Here is a 17,651-nt window from a genome sequence, read left to right as displayed (position 1 = left end):
TGTTATTCTGGTTACTCATAGGCCGTCCTATTGTTTCTTTTTTTTTTATGCTAAACAAGCCCACTGGGTATTTGTATAATTTGGAAGAAAGCAGCTGCTCAACTTGAGACTTTTTTCCTAGAATCCCATTCTTCATGACTTAATGAACACTGCCATTCCCTGGGTATCATACAAAAAACAATCAGGCTTTCACTCTGTGCTCTTTGCTCAGGCTGCTGATTCATTCCACACATTTTATTAAGTTCTTATTGTGTTCCTTGAGCAGAGAGCATGAAGTGAGCAAAACCAAGAGTTTTTGTTTGTAAAGCTCTAGTCAGTGCAATATCTCAGATATTAAATCTCTTCTTCCTATTACAAATGCAGTATGTCTTGAAATATGGAAGAACTGATCTTAAAGATCAAACCATTTCTGTGACCAAAATACATAGGAAAAGCTTTAGAAACTAAAATAATTAATTTAAAAACTGTATGCTGTTGTAATGAGACTCTACCTCTAGTAAGAACCTAGAATGTGGCAGGTGGTTTTCCCAACGCATATGACAATGAATGTCAAGTCATCCTTACAAAGAAGTCACATTAACCAGTTAATAACCAGAGACATCCTCCTCGTTGCCCTTCCACTTATTCTCATCTTCTACACTTAGACTGTTAAAAGGCTTAAGCACATTATGCAGTCACCTACATCAAATGCACCAGTATTGCCCCACAAACATAACCTTTCTGGGAAAACAAATAAAAGATAATAAAAAGAGGAGGCTGAGTATATTGAATTTCTCAGTAGACCTATTGACTTATTTTCAGTGGCTCAGCCCTATTTCCTTTGGTCTCTGAGCAAGTGGGCCAGTTTATTTTGCAATGGCCTTTATGTATTTTGAAAATAAGTCAGATCACGGCAGATAATTTTCACGGGGGGTTTCCCCCTTGTTTTTCTTCCTCTTTTTAGTTTGTTCTTATTTGATCGCGTATCAAGGACTGATTTCCAATCACTACTACAAAGCCTTTACTAAGTACTGCCAAAAACAATAAACAAAACCCAAATTTTTATTAGAATAATTATCAAAAAGGAAAAAAAGGGATAGTAAGCAAAAGACATGAGCATGAGACATAAGCATGAGGCTTTTCAAGAGCCTTGGTTTTTATAGGACAGTCAAATCATTAAAACTATATCCTAATGGTTGTTATGGAAACAGAGTGACTGGAAGAATACAGAGAGAAAACTGAAGCTTCCAGCACCACATCATGAGGAAAAATCACATTAGCAGTGGGTGCAGCTTAAAGTATTGTATTAACTTTAATTGTGTAGTTACTGAACAATGTCAAAACATGATTATTCACAATAGTAATAATTGATCTAAAACGCTTCTTACACGAGAAATCTTTTCCTCTAAGGAGTAAAGTCATCTGATCCTGTTCACAGCTGCTGTTTATCAAAATGTGTCGTGTCTATCTGCTTAATTTAGCTATAAATTAAACTGAGAGCTCCTCAGAAAGATGTTTAGTTCTCAGCAGTTGTTTAATTCTGCTACCTGTGTGGTGTTTAGAACACACGGGTTTTTAAATATTCAATAAATATGTATGCAGTTCTGTCCATTGGTCTTCAGATAATGAAATTGGTCCTCAGATAATGAAATTATCTATAGGATAGAGTTGTATACACACATCCAGGTCAGAAGGGTCTGCGTGTGTGCCACTGAGGCACAATTTTCTCCCATGCGTGCAGATGGCACAGATAGCAAAGGTTTCTTTTTCTTCTTGATTTTATAGGAATGCTGTTATTCTTTATACAAAAGGTGGAGGCAGGACAAATTGTCCTGATACGTGTTGAGTCAGCTTGGTTTTGCCTCAGAATAAAAATCGGAACTGGAATTTAGTAGAACCTGTCAGAATAGAACCAGCAAATCCAGAGGTCTTTCTGTGCAATGATATTCTTATTCAAAAGACAAGGACAGTAAATAAATTAGAGTTCACATATAAATTTATATTTCAAAGCATAGTAATTAATCACATAATAGTATTTTAGTGCTTATCCTATGCCAAAGAATTTAGACCTATATCTCAACACTTCATAATAATTCTTAAAGTAGACTTTGCTGGTCTCTTTGCACAGACAGGAAAATGAAGATTCAAAAAGATTAGAAAAGTGCTAGAACAGGATCCAGAGCCCTAAATCTTACCAGTGCTCTAGGCTGCTTCATAGAGAATATTTTGTTCTAGTAAACATCTGGCATGACATAACGTGATGGCTGCAACCTGGCACATCAGCTTTACCCAGTCTCCATCGCTGCACACAGCTTCTTGAGTGCCTTATCCACCGCTGGGCCAGGATGCAGGGCCAGGGAGAAAACTGCTTCGTATCCAGAGTTGTATGTACGTCATTAAGCTGTGACTTGGAGACTCCAGAACTTTCTATGATCGTGGAACAAAGTAGGGGTAAAAGAATCACAGAGAAAATAAATGATTGAATATATTGTCATTCAGAAATATTTGAATCACCCTGTCTAGAAAACATCACCATTTAGTCCCTCACTGCTCTTTACTGAAAGTCAGTTGGGTGTCAAACCCTGCGCTGTGCAGCAGACGTGCTGTATGAGAAAAGATACACATGCAGGCCTTATCCTCAGCTGTCTGACGAAGAACACAAATAAGTAAAAATTTAGTAAGATGGGAAGTAAACAGAGGGGGTCAGAGGAGTTATGTGGGGTCCTAACCCAGCTTGTATGTGTGTGTGGGGGGAGTGGTGTCTAAGTGTTACCCAGAGACCAGTAAAGTTGGTGATATAAAAGGGACAGTGGTAAAGAGAGAAGAGGAAGGGGCATATTTTTATTTTTTATAAATTAACTTGTAAACATTAGACATCTATGTATTCTGTTTACTTTAAATATTACCTCTTTGCTGTAATTAAGTGAACAGAACCATCTTTAGCAAATGTGTTAGAGAAATACACTTAAGATTTTACTTTCTTAAAAGCAAGAGCAGAGAGAGGGAAGGAGGGAGGGGGGTGGGGTCTCCGTGTGCAGTGTGTGATACATCTTGTACCCAACAATTAAAAAAAAAAAGATTTTACTTCTCAGAGGTAGTGGAATTATCCAGATATTTTATGTAATTTATTTGGTGCAAATATTCAGTATGTAGTCTCATGTAAGTAGACTGTAGCAATGCTGTTAATTATTTAGTGACCGCATGAAGGTGGGTTCCACTGAGGGAGCAATGTGTCTTCCCAGCGAACGGTGAAGAGGCTTCACGTGTCAAAATACATTCTTTGGGAATGTGACAAGTATGTGTCGCTATGTTTGTATTTGCTCACTCAACAAAATACAGAGTGGAAAAGTGATACAACAAAACCTGATATGATGACATTTGTGGATACATTCTATGTACCAGGAGCACCTGGCACACGAACAACTCATTTAATTCTCACGACAGCCTTATAAGAAATGTACAAAATCCCTATTTTGTAGAGGAAGGTGAGGTAAGTAATTTGTCAAAGTTTACCCAGCTAGTAAGTCTGATCCTAGAATCTATGCTCTAAGACACTTCTATCCTGCAAGGGATACACTCAAGAAAAGAGAAAATGCTGACTTTATTAAAAATAAGTTTAATTCAAATTTATATTTAACTAACCCTTGTTAAACAGTTATTATCGACATACTATATTCTCTGACATGTATATGTGTGTGTGCACTTATATATGTATATCTTGGAGATACATAATTCTCTAATTATTCTCATAATTCTCAGACCTCTGATATAGATATTATATTCCTCATTTCACAGATAGGAACCTTAGGTGTGGTTAAACACCTTGCCCAAGGTTACTCATCAGGATGTGATAGATAGATTAGAGTCATATAGATCTGATGGCTGGCTGATTATCCTCATGGATAGTAATAATTCTTCACTACATTTTTGGAGGAAGGGGTAAGGCTGTTTAATAGATTTCCTTGTCTAGACTTAATTTGTTTTAACTTTTTAGCACAATATAATTCAGAAAAATGTCTATTCAATATTCAAAGAAAATTCCTTTAGGTTAAATGCCAGAATTCACCTCTTAGTTGATGGCCCATTAAATTATTTTTATATCACCATAGTAATTGTCAACTGTAATTATTAGGCGAAATAATCCGTGAGTACAGCTTTGTGAGTCTCCATTCAGAAACCAGCAACTCAAATGCTGATATGGGAACTTAGACACCTGGTTTCTATGTGTTTGATGCAGCCTACAGGAATAAAATTTAATTTAACATTCCAGTAATTCTTTAAAGATAAAAAATGAAATAGCTTTCGCACTGCGGTTACCAAGTTGTCAACTTCCACAGACACATTGTCATACCAACAGCATTTTATCACACATATTGCAATGAGACCGCAAACAAAAATTGGTTTCCTCGCTTTCATGGGTTGAGTAATTTTACCTGTGGAAATTAGACTAACTAGCACTCTGCAATGGGCATAGCCATAGCATTGCTGATGTTGTTATTGCCTCTCCCTATGTGGGAAGAAATTTAGAAATTAGTGGAGTTATGTGCCTCGCTATTTTATCAAAGCCTGGAACCATAGCATTAACTGTATTTTCGGTAATTTCTCATGATTAGGCTCCCTTGCCACTGGCTTATGTTAATTCCTTTAAAATATATATATATATTTTAGAGCAGTGTTTTAGATTTGTGGCAATATTGAGCAGAAGATGCAGAAATTTTCTTTGCCCCCCACACAGGCATAGTGTCCCCAACTCTCAACGCCCTAATAGGAGTGGTACATCTGTTATACTTGATGCACCTGCCTTGACACATCCTTGTCACTCCAAGTTTTGTTCAGGGTTAACTCTTGGTGTTGCACATTCTGCAGGTTTGGACGATTGTATAATGACATGTTTCCATCATGACAGTGTCATAAAGAGTACTTTCACACCCCTAAAAATCCTCAGTTCTATTTATTCCTACTTCTTCTCTCTCCCTGTGTAGTAATTCTTTTACAGAGATATACATAAATAAAGGGAAAGAAATTTAAGAAAACACTTTTTTTTTTTTACCTAGTCTTAATGGAATGAGTTTTCTATTGTTTGGATTACTATAATACACTGAATTTGCTATATACAAAATAAATGCAATGCAAAGGTTTTCTAGAAAACTAAATTGCTTTTCTTTAAATAAATGTGTTCTTTCCAGATTTATTGAGATATAGTTGAAAAATAAAAATTGCATACACACATTTATAGTGTATAACATGTTTTGATATGCATATATATTGTAAAATGATTACATTATTAATTAACACACTCATCACCTCCTATTGTTATAAAACTTTGTGTGTGTGTGTGTATGGTAAAAGTATACATGTGGCACCAACTACTGTCACCATGCTGTACATTCCATCTCCCAATTTCTCTTTGAGCATAACTGAATGTTTGAAATGTTTGAACCTTGTTTTTTTGAGAAAAGAGACTCACCATGTCACCCTTGGTAGAGTACTGTGGTGTCACAGCTCACAGCAACCTCAAACTCTTGGGCTTAAGCGATTCTCTTGCCTCAGCCTCCCGAGTAGCTGGGACTACAGGCACCCACCACAGAGCCCAGCTATTTTTTGTTGCAGTTGTCATTGCTGTTTAGCAGGCCTGGGCCGGGTTCAAGCCCACCAGCCTCAGTGTATCTGGTCGGCACTGTAACTACTGTGCTGTGGCCGCTGAGCCAGAATCTTTGAACCTTTTGACCAATATCTCCCTACTTTCTCCACTTCTCAGTCCCTGGCAACCACTATTCTACTCTCTGCTTTTATAGCTTTAACATTTTATAATAGTTTCCATATAAATGAGAGATTATGCTTTATTCTACCTTCTCTTTTAAAAGGGACAATGTGATATTTTCTTTCTAATTAGAAGTATTTCTTCCAATACTTTCCTTTCTACACAAAGGTCTGTCCTCTTTCAGAATGATGAGTTGAAAGCATTCCCTTTACTTAAGATCCCAAGGAATTTTACAAAACCACAAAAAGGAATAAATATTTCAACAAAATTTTAAAACATGGAAAGCAGAACTGATTTGATTTCTGTAGCAGTTTTGCTAATGCTGTTTCATCAAAATGATGATTTAATTATCAAATTTATTAGGAAAAATTTGTCATGTTATTCTTTGGAATACCTGTAAAATCTATATGATGCTTTTTCCTCTCAGATATGGATATTTTTGTGATATTTCTTGCTAGTTATGATCAATATCTTCCAAAGAGCAATGTCATGCGTTTCCAATTTTCTCTACTGTACATTTTGTTCTTTTCTTTACAGCTCAATAAAATACATTGTACATACCATTAAGTTGACTCATTTAGGTGTATGATTTAATGGTTTTAACGTATTTTCAGAGTTGTGCAACCATCAGTATAATCCGATTTGAGGACATTTTCAGGGTCCTCAGTCACTCACCAGCCCTTCTTCTACCCCCACTCAGTATTTGCTTCCTCCAATTAGGCAGCTACTAATTTGTCTATTCTGGGTATTTCATGTGAATGGAATCATACAATATGTCCCCTTCTGTGACTGATGTCTTCTAGTTAGAGTGTTTTTAAGGTGCATCCATGTTGTACCATGTACCAGTACCTCATTTTATTGCTAATAATACTGCATTATTTGAGTACTCCACATCTTATTATCCATTCATTGTTTGTTTTGGATTGTTTTACTATTATTATAAATAATACTGCTGTGACTATTCCAGTACAAGTGTTTTGATGAACATATGTTTTAATTTTCTTGGTTAGATGATTAGAAGAATTGATTCATCTTGTAGTAACTATGCTTAACACTTTGTGGAACTGCCAAGATGTTTTCCACAATGGCGATCCCATGTTAAATGCCCACTAGGAGTGCATGAGACTTTCAGTTTCTCTACGTTCTTTCCAATACTTGTCATTGTCTTTTCTTATGAGAGCCGTCCTAATGAATATAATATGGCATCTCATTATGATTTTGTTTGGAAAATTCCCTACTGACTAATAACGGTGAGCATCTTCTCGTGTGTTTATTAGCTATCCATATATGCGTTTTGAAAAATGTCTATGCAATTGTCTTGATTATTGAGTTGTTGGAGCTCTGTTGGTGTTCTGGATACAAGTCCCCTATTGGATATAAGACTCACAAGTATTTTCATCTGACTTTATGGGTTGTCTTTTCACTTTATTGACGGTGTTATTTAAAGTGCAAAAGTTTTTCACCAAGATGAAATCCGGTGTATCAGCCTTCTCCCAAAACATTAACGGTTTTAACTCCCACCTTTTTGTGCGTGTGTGAAGTAGGGATCCAAACTCATTCGTTTCCGCACAGTGCAGTTGTCCTGGAAGCATCTGCCACTAACCAGAACTATTCAATTCACTTGTCTTGCTCCTTGTACATTTGTTTTTCACTGCTGTGTTCTTTTTTGATCCATTATTTTCCTTATATTAACTTTGGGTTCAATTTAGTGCTTATTTTGTAACTCCTTGAGAAGGAAACTTAGATCACTTGTTTTCTCTTGTAGTCTGCTGTCTGTATCCATGGGTTCAACAAATCACAAATCCAGAATGATGGACAAAAGTTTTATCTACTGTGAACATGTACAGATTTTTTCTTGTCATTATTCCCTAAATAATACAGCATAACAACTATTTATATACCATTTCCATTATATTAGTTATAATAAGTAATCTAGAGTGATTTAATGTATATGAGACTCTATATGTAAGTTATATGCATTTTATGTCAAGGACTTGGGCATGTTCAGATTTTGTGATCTGCAGGAGGTCCTTGAATGAATCTCTCTTGGATACCAAGGGTTGACTACGTATGCCTTTTAGGACTATAAATTTCCATTAAAGTGTACTTTCTTTACATCACCTATATGATATAAGAAATGTATAATCTACTGGTTTTTTAATTATTATTTGATTCCAAATAGTTTTGCACTTACATGGAGACTTTTATTCATAACTCATAATAGAGGCATATTTCCTAGCTTTCGAACATTAGAGAATTTTTCTAATTATGATTTTATTATTGATTTTAATCCTTTAACACTTGTTAAGATTCTTTGTGTCTGAAAAAATGGCAATTTTGGTAAATTTGCTGTGTGTACCTGAAAAGAATATGCATTTTGCAGTTTTCAAGTATAGTGCTTTATACAGCTAAAATTTATTAACCAGGTTTCTGAAATCATCTGTGCTTTACTGGGTTGTTTTCTGTTTTTGCTTGTTCTAGCATTTACTGAGAAGTTTGTTACTATCTTTCACTATAATTGCAAATTTATATTTTAAATTTCTTTTTTATATTTTGAAGCTATGTTATTACTTGCATAAAATTTTGTTTATGTTTTCCCATGTACTGCTTATTCTTATAAAAGGCTCTTTTTATTAATAATTATGCTTCTTTCCTTAAAATCTATTTTCATATTAATTTAGATGGGTCAACTTTTTGTTTGTGACATTCTTTACATTAACACCTTCATTTTTCTTTGTGATTATGTTTAAGCTATATCTTTTATATGCAGCTTGTAATTAGTTGTGATTTTTAAATCGACACTGAAAATATTTGCTTATTAATTGAGTTTAATTTGAGCTTAATATGACACTTTAAAATTGGTGTTTAAGTCTACTATCTTACTTAATTTTCGTGCCGTCGGCTTCTTTGTTCCAATTACTTCAATTTGAACATAGCTCTCTGCCACTTTCTACTTGTTTGACCATGGACAAGTGAGGCTCAGAATGTTTAAATGACTTCAGTAAGTCTTAATAGCAGTGAATTTAAAATTCAATCCTTTGCCTCTTAATGCTGCCTTTAATTAGATCCTTGAAAGTGGTGTTTTTGATTCTGAATCTACCACTGACTAGGGGTATGTCTTTAAGTTAGGCATTTAACTTCCCTGTGATTGTAAACATATGGTAAATGTCTTACATTTCTATTTATGGCACTTCAAATTTCCTCCCAAAATGCATTTGCATTGCTCCATTACAGTCCTTTGACTGTAGTGCAGAACAATTATTAAAATCCATGTTAGAATGGCTTTTGCTTTAACTTGTCACCTAAAATTAGACCTCAATTTTTTTCTCCAGTTACTCTGTGTGGTTTCCAAGGGGCTAATTCAAAGAAATAATTCCCTCAGATTCTTCTGTGATAGCCCTCTCCTCCAGCAGCCCTGGTGCTGTTTGCTGCCAGTGGCCCCCTTGCTGATCACGGGGATACACTTTCTCCTGCTCCTGACAGCACCATCCCCCACTCTGTTGGCTTTGCCCATGTGGCCCTTCTCTTTCTTTGTTTTTCTCTTTTTTATTCAGATGAAACTTCATTCATAGCAGAGAAACCATTACTCATCTTTTACCAAAGCCTGAAGGACAGGGTAAAGAGTAAATGTGTATCAGAAAATAAATGTCAGCTATCATGTAAAGATGGATCTGAAGATGGGACCCTGTAAAGCCAGCTCCCTCCAATTACCTGGAAACTGACCACTGGAAACACCCCAGAGGGCCTCACGCTATTCTTGGCAGTAGAAAAGGAAATAAGTATTGTGCTCAATCTTGCTTAAGACCAGCTGTTGCCCATCACCAGCCTGGACCAGAAGGAACTGTGCTAAGTCCGGTTCCTTTTTAATTTTCCTCCACAGGACCCACGTTATATTATTTTCCTCATGTACAGATGGAGAACTCAGTTGAGCACATTTCAGCAAATTTCTCTTTGTTCCTTGAACAGATAATAACAAAGAAATAGAACATTTTTCTAATTATATAAAACCTTTGTATAAATGAATTCCGTATACTTTTGTAAAATATGTGTGAAATTCTCAAGTTTCCCATACATATATGCACATGCACGCACATCTCTATAGTTGGTATATACACATGTACATTATCTTTCTCTCCATATGTGTGTATGGCCAATATATATATATATATATATATGAGTTATATTACTTGTCTGCTTGCTTCTCTATAAAGATTTCTGACTGTGGGATTTTAAACCCCAAATGTGGTCTTACCTGTTCCTATATATTTATTATAGAGGATGATAAGAATGTTATCCCAGTGACTATAATGGAATTTATTTCCTATAAATGCAATTAATATAAATACTTACATGCATGTATGATAATAACATAGGTCAACATACCTAAATAGCTATGCCGACCTGAATATGTGCCTTTGAGGACACAATATAACCAACCACAGAGGGATTGACATTGGCTTAAGATGCAGTATGTGAAAAACAGTTTTATTTTCTCATACTTTATAAAGATTGTGCAAACAGAATATATTTCATGGGTTTTGTTTTAGCTATAAATATCAACAAAAGTATTGGGAAAGGCAAAAAGCACTCTGTATAATTTCCTAATTAGTAACCTTGTTTGGCAGGGTTTTATCAGGAACCTGATTCCTGCCCCATTCTCCTAAACTCACAATTCGGAAATAGCTAAAAATGAGGGTATTGTTTACATGCTTTTTTTTTTTTTCTGTGTCAAACATGAGTTTACCGCAGGTGCTGGCTTACAAGTACAATTTTTTTTTTCGTGTTGTTCTTGGTAAAGAATGTATTGTCTCTTTCTCGTTAAAAGCAAAGGCGAGAAGTACAAAACCAGCTTGCAGCTGCATTTTTGAAAGTCTAACAAGACAGCACATGAAACGGCCAATCTTTGTGGCCTTTTTCTTATCAGATAGCTGAAAATGCAGCCAGGCTTCTCAATTGTTCCTGCTGCTCATTTGTGGACATGGACCTGAGGATGAAATTGTCATTCACTGTGTTCTCCTGCCTTCTAATTGCCTCCGAAAAGCTTTGATCAATGTTACACCAGGGTGTGCACCATACCCGGAGACGCATTATTTCCCAGTAATTGCTCCCATTTCCATTAGAATCTCTGAATTATGTCCACTTTATTCAGTTGTCTTCCTGAATAAAATGGCATGCACCACACCACTACTCCTTTCTCTTAATACAAAAGTAGCCCACTCTGAGGCAAAAATAATAAAATACTATTTTGGATCCAACTGAGGTACATGAAAGAAACCAAATCAAATTGTTCAAGTTTTTAGAGTTTTCCTAGGCCTTTCTAGCTTTGCCCAACAAGTTAAAACAACAGTCAAAAAACAACTTAATTTGTCTTGGTGCCCAGAGTACAGTGGTTACGGTGCCGGCCACATACACTGAGGTTGGAGGGTTTGAACCCAGCCTGGGCCAGATAAATAATGACAACCGCAACAAAAAATAATAGTTGGGCATTGTGGCAGGCATCTTAGTCCCAGCTACTTGGGAGCTGAGGTGAGAGAATCGCTTAAGCCCAAGAGTTTGAGGTTGCTGTGAGCTGTGATGTCTCAGAACTCTACTGAGGGTGACATAGTAAGACTCTGTCTCAAAAAAAAGAAAACAAAAAAAACTTAATTTGTCATGTCACTTTCACATTAGCTCATTTTAGACTCATGTTGATTAAATGTATTGTAGAGGACAGATATTGTTATCTTTGTTATAGGCCTGTAAGGAAATAAGAGAAGCTTTGGTCTTAACATTAAATGCTCAGAGTTTCACAGCTCGCAGGGAAAAGACCACCACTGCAATCATGTAAGCCCGACTTTTTAGATTACTTAGTCCTAATTTGCTCTTTATTCCTATGAATCTGTACTGGCTCTATAGCACTCTGCAAAGCATCACAACTGATCTTCTTTCCCAAACTAGAAACCACCCCTTTTCCTGTTAGGTGCCTGTATTTCCTTATCGTATCTGGTTATAGTATCTTATCATATCTGCTTATCATGTCTTTTCAATTTGTCCTCACTTCAGTTCATGTCTCCATCAAAATAGCTTCCTAATTTGTCTTTCTAATTTCCAAGTGTTACTGATTCTAACCTGTTTTGAACTTTGATTGAATGCTTTCTTTCAAAAATGTAAAAAGAGGTTCGGCACCTGTGGCTCAAGTGGCTAAGGCACCAGCCACATACACCTGAGGTGGTGGGTTCAAATCCAGCCTGGCCCTGCCAAACAACAATGACAGCTGCAACCAAAAAATGGCCGGGCGTTGTGGTGGGCGCCTGTGGTCCCAGCTGCTTGGGAGGCTGAGGCAGGAGACTCGCTTGAGCCTAGGAGTTGGAGGTTGCTGTGAGCTGTGATGCCATGGCACTCTACCCAGGGCGACAGCTTGAGGCTCTGTCTCAAAAAAAAAATGTAAATAGAGCCAGTGCTCTAAAACCATGAATGGCTCAGCATTGTCTGTGACACAAACTCCGTGGTATGTGAACGGGACCTTCAGGGTCCAGGTCTGTGTTCATGAGCAATAGATCTCGTAAGTAGTTTCAGCTCTGCCACACAAAGGTTGGCTATATATGCTGCAAAAATTAATACAATACCTTGATTGTACTAATTAACTTACATGTTAATGTATATTTATAACATTATATATAAAATATATGCAATTTATATATTTATATGATATATACTTAAAGGAAAATCACAAAAAAAATAAAAAGAGAGAGAGAGATGAAATACTCATAGATAATCTAGGAAAAACTTCAAGGTTCCTAAGCACCGTTTGACCTAATCTGCATTTATCTTTCAAACAGTAAAGCATTTGGGAAGCCAAAGGTGAATAGATGAATCCCATCCCAGGAACCCTGCAAAATTTTGAATTAAGCTTTTGGAGGCCTTAATTACATTGTTTACAACAATTTACCCACAAAATCCTGACATTTCAGCCTTGTTCCACTCTATACACAGTGTGTTTTAGGAACTAAATTCAAAACTATGCTGGCCATATACAATCTATCTGCTATTTGAAAAAAATTGTTTTCATAAACTTAGGAAGTCAGGCATAGCCAAATTATCAACCTACTTGCTAGGAAAGATGAGAGGCTTATCTCCCGGGTACAGTGAGGTTACTGGTTTAATTGTTTATTTAATTAATTTACATACAAACATAGCAGTTCACATTCTCTTCTGTGCTGATCTGTGAGGAAAAAAAAGTAAATTCATGATACGCATTTGCATCGTGGAGAGTAATGCCACCGAAGCTGCATTTACAGATAGGAGACTGTCATTTTCACGTGGGTGTGCCTGTGCCCGAGTCCAGTCTAGGGCAAGAGAGGTTCTTGTGACTGCCCTCCCTCTCCTCTGGGCCTGGGTGCACAGCCCCAGAATCCGGGGAAGGGCCACTGTGTGGTGCTGAAGGAACAGTAAAGAGGTTTGGCAACTCCTGAATTTTGACGTTCCTTATGCGTTAGGTGACTTCAACTGATTTATATGATAATCTGGCCGTGAAAAAGGAGAGTTACAAACACACTCTTGGTACAGGTGCCTGCAATGCATTGAATGTGGTGACAGCCAAGCATCTGATTTTTATATTCACTGAAAGAAGCCCTCTAGTCTTTCTGTGTCTCTGTATTGCAGAAGAGAGATGGACACATTCTAATCACCCAATTATTTTCAAGACGCAGTAGTGTTCTAGGAACTGTTTTGGTTTTCTCTGAATAAAAGAAGCTCTTAGGAAATCCACAGTATACAAGCGCTCAGTGGCAAAGTATGTATCTAGTGGCCACTTGATTAAAACATGTTTTTATTTTGAAAAAATAAACCCTTTGGGTGAGGAGGAGCGCTGGCTGTAATGACCATCACCCCAGACCTGACAGGGCTGGTCAGTTGCTCCCTTGGCTGACCCAGGCCCTTGCCTAACTCCCTGCCCCCCACCTCCCCGCCCCAACATGCACCCGTCTGTGTCTACACGTCCGTTTGAAGAGAACAGCCTGACCAGGACTTGAGCCTGTGCCTCTGTCCTTCACAGAAAGGTGGTGGTACCTCTAGACTGTCTAGACCCTACTAAGACTGTCTTCTGCTTTCATTTGACGTGACGATCAAATTGTGAAAGTTATACATGTTTCTAATTAACATATCTGCAAAAAATATCTAGAACCTGTAACACTTGATTTTTGAGTGATTTTCTCCTAACATACAACACAGACAAATGATCAGAATATCCCATATTTACGGCTGCGGAAGAAATTTGCATGGTGTTTTATCGTCCACAACAAGTTACTTCACTAACCAACTCATTCTCCTCTTGTGTTTTGCGGCTGTTTGTAGATGTGAGCTTACCACTTGAATACCTGTCTCTCCTGTTTTTCAATGTGAATACCTCCTTCTTTCCTCCTCTTTTCACATCAACGTTACTTACCTTCCAAAAGGAACTCCAATCGCTCCAATGAATATATTTCTTCTTTAGTTTCTCAAAAGTATCCATTTTAGTCCCTCCAATGTTCCTCTATTCAGCTACCTTATTTAGAAATCCTGTGTACGGAGGAAGGATAACTACAGAAAAATACCCATAATGACGAGAACATAATGAAAAGAAGGTATAATGATAAAAACAGGTATGCAAATCAGTTGGATAGATGACTCAGTTGTTTCTCATGCTTCATGTCACTCTTCATTCAAGATTCTATCACATTACGAGCTAGTATTAAGGAAGCAAGGAACATTTTAAAGTAAACCAAAAATATATGTTTGCAGTCAAGGTGGACATCAGATTCACCAAGGAGATGAGAGTGATGATGATGTGTGCGTGTGTTCACTGTGAGTCAGGACACCCACCTTTGTGCTTCATCTTAAATCCACTGAATCAGCATCCACATGGCATGGAATCTATGACCACGCTTTCACTGGAAACTGATTTTTGTTTGCATCTGTACTTCCTTAGATGTATTGGTTTAAAAGTTGCCAGTCAAGGGTGGCACCTGTGGTTCAGTGGGTAGGGCACCCGCCCCATATACCGAGGGTGGTGGGTTCAAACCCAGCCCCAGCCAAACTGCAACAAAAGAATAGCTGGCCTTGTGGCAGGCACCTGTAGTTCCCGCTACTCAGGAGGTTAAGGCAAGAGAATCACCTAAGCCCAAGAGCTGGAGGCTGCTGTGAGCTGTGTGATGCCACAGCTCTCTACTGTGGGCAATAAAGTGAGACTCTGTCTCTTACCAAAAAATAAAAATAAATAAAAATAAAAAATTGCCAGTCAAGAAAAAGAAAGTCCTTATTTTCATTGGCACCATATCTAATTGCATGGTCTATTCAACTTTAATTTTGCAAACTTGCAAAATAAGGTTCATTATATGTATAGTATACAAAGAATTTAAAAAATTATATGTAACATACAAAGCATCCTTGGAATGTATCCAGGATTAACTACATTGGCCTAGCAAGTGGAAAGGGCTTTTTTCTGTTTTGCCATTTCTTACTGAAAGTGAACCGTGTGACAGGCATTGGGCTAAGCAGAGGGGCACTGTGCTCTCATAAAGCCTTGATAGACCCTGTTGTCTCATGGAAAATATTTTATTCAATGTCAGAAATCATTCACTAATCACAATTTTGATGAATATTATCTACTTATCAAATTTATGTATCATGTCCATTGAAACAGAAGTTTAATTCAGCTATTTAAACAAATTATTTGACCTAGATTTTTATTTTTAAAATTTAATTGATTAGAATAATCTCCTAGAAAAGAGTGAAATGTGCTTAGTCCCTGAAACATCTACTTCTCTCTACCCAAGTCTCTCCTAATCCGATGGAGAAAAAAATTAGTATTTTGCTCAAAAAATCTGGTCATTGAAAGGCAATTAAGGATTCATAATGCATCAAGATGCTTAAGGGAATTCATATGTAAACAGCTCTTATAACACTACAAATCTTCTTTCAGCCTAATATAAAATGATGTTTGTAGTACTGATTTTTAAAAAAATTTTAAAAGGAAAGTGTTCTTATCTTCCATACACAAAGGAAATATAAGTTTAAATAATCTGAAATGGTGGAACAAGATGGTATAGTCATTAATCTTACAGAGATAAGTTTAAGGAAACTGAAATTTAGTTTTTCTTTGTGTAAGTTGTGTAAAATACCTCAACATTGTTAGTTTGGAGGCAGCTTTGCTAATATTATTTCTCTATTGTGCTTTCTGTGACCATGTTGTTATATCTGCTAGAGACAATCCTATATACTTCCTGGTCCCCCCAGAATCATCCACAGACATGCAGTGCTAAGCATAAATGTTTTATCTTCATAGAAGCTTCCTGCCCTTTCAGAGTTGGTCCTTCCTTATTATTCTATACTTTAATACCTATTCTTTCCTTATAGCATTTACCATATTTTCTAATTCTTTAACTAATATCTTTATTTACTTTTCTTTTGTCTGTTTTTACTAGAACTTTAGGAAGCAGGGTGTGTGTTGATTTTGCTAAACATTGTACCCTAGGGCCTATTACACTATATGTTTAGAACGTATATACAAGGAGGAATTGCAAGTAGCTGATCCACATTACCATTTTGCTGAAATTCCGGAATGAATAAACATAACGTAAGAACAATATTTTGGTGAGAAATAATCAATTAAAATGATCAATAATTATGTTAATATCAAGAACTATGTACGTAGTTATACTTATTTGATTTTGTAAGTTTGAACTTAAATATACACATATTTAAGTGGAAATATATACATATATTTCAATTAATAAATACCAACTAAATATTCTGAAGTGGAATAAAACCTATGTATATGTCCAGCTTTGGGGCATTCATGTTAACAACTATATGGATTTGGGAGTCACTATAAAAAGTAAAATTTTAGAAGCAAAGTTTTTAGAGGATTAATGGTGGTTATTTTTCTTCCATTGACTTCTTCCTAAACTAAAGAGAGAAAAAATGCCTCAGTCATGCTTGCTGGACACATAAGTTCTCCAATGACATCTTTGTAACTGCTGGATCTGTAGTAGACAAGTAGATTGCCAGTGTCATATTGCATTAAGAATTACAAAGTATGTTATAAAAGTTGTTAAATTGCTAGAAAAGAATCTAAATAAAATAGGTAAGAATCTAAATAAAATAAACTAGGTAAATTAATAGATAATGAAATATTCCATTGTTTATTTTAACAACTCATAGAACAGTATCATTTGTTAACTAGTTCATTTATCAGCATTTGATGTCTACAGAAGTTTCATGACAAACCAAAGGCCTAACAGTGTTTGATACATAGAATGAGCTCAAAGCACAACATTTGCTATCCTCACTCACTTCCAAAAATAGTTTGTGTTGTACAACAGTAGCCAGTCCACTCCTGAAGCACATGGGGTTATGAGAGCACACACTCAGTATTGGGGTGGCTATACATAACTAGGTTGGCTCAAGCCCTCCTTCAAAGATGAATTGCAAGTAGCTGATCCACCTTATCATTTCACTGAAATTCCAAAATGAGTAAACATATCATAAGAAGAAGTATTTTGGTGAGAAATAGTCAATTGAAATGATTAATAATTGTGTAAATATGAAGAGCTATGTAAGCAGTTATATTTATTCAAGATTTTTAAAGTGACTAGTTCGTAAGCTGAGAAAGGACAAATTAATCCCAAAGATAATTCGTTAATTTAACAGTAAAATGTCCTTGCAAGGGACAAGTGTTACATAAATAAGTAATAAGGCCCGCTCTTGGGAGGTTAAACCTCTAGGTTAGATTTACAATTGCTCTCTATGAGAAATGAAAGTTTCAACCACCTGACACCTAACTTAGAACAGATTCTCGTGTTAGCAGTCATATAGTCTTTGGTTCCTCATGTGAGAATATTTATAATTCAATGCTGACTCCACATAATGATCTGATGGAATGATTGAAAAGGAC

General features: G+C 36.4%; 1 protein-coding gene across 1 annotated transcript in view; it reads left to right on the top strand.

The window, feature by feature from the left end:
• Nucleotides 1–17,651, top strand: part of LOC100944423 (E3 ubiquitin-protein ligase MARCH1) — an 851,823-nt gene that overhangs the window by 502,958 nt on the left and 331,214 nt on the right. The window lies entirely within an intron of this gene.

This window comes from Otolemur garnettii, unplaced genomic scaffold, assembly GCF_000181295.1.
Source record: "Otolemur garnettii isolate 467f Iridium unplaced genomic scaffold, OtoGar3 scaffold00085, whole genome shotgun sequence".
NCBI lineage: Eukaryota > Metazoa > Chordata > Mammalia > Primates > Galagidae > Otolemur > Otolemur garnettii.
Note: the sequence above shows the minus strand (reverse complement) of the source record. Positions and strands in the feature narration are given on the sequence as shown.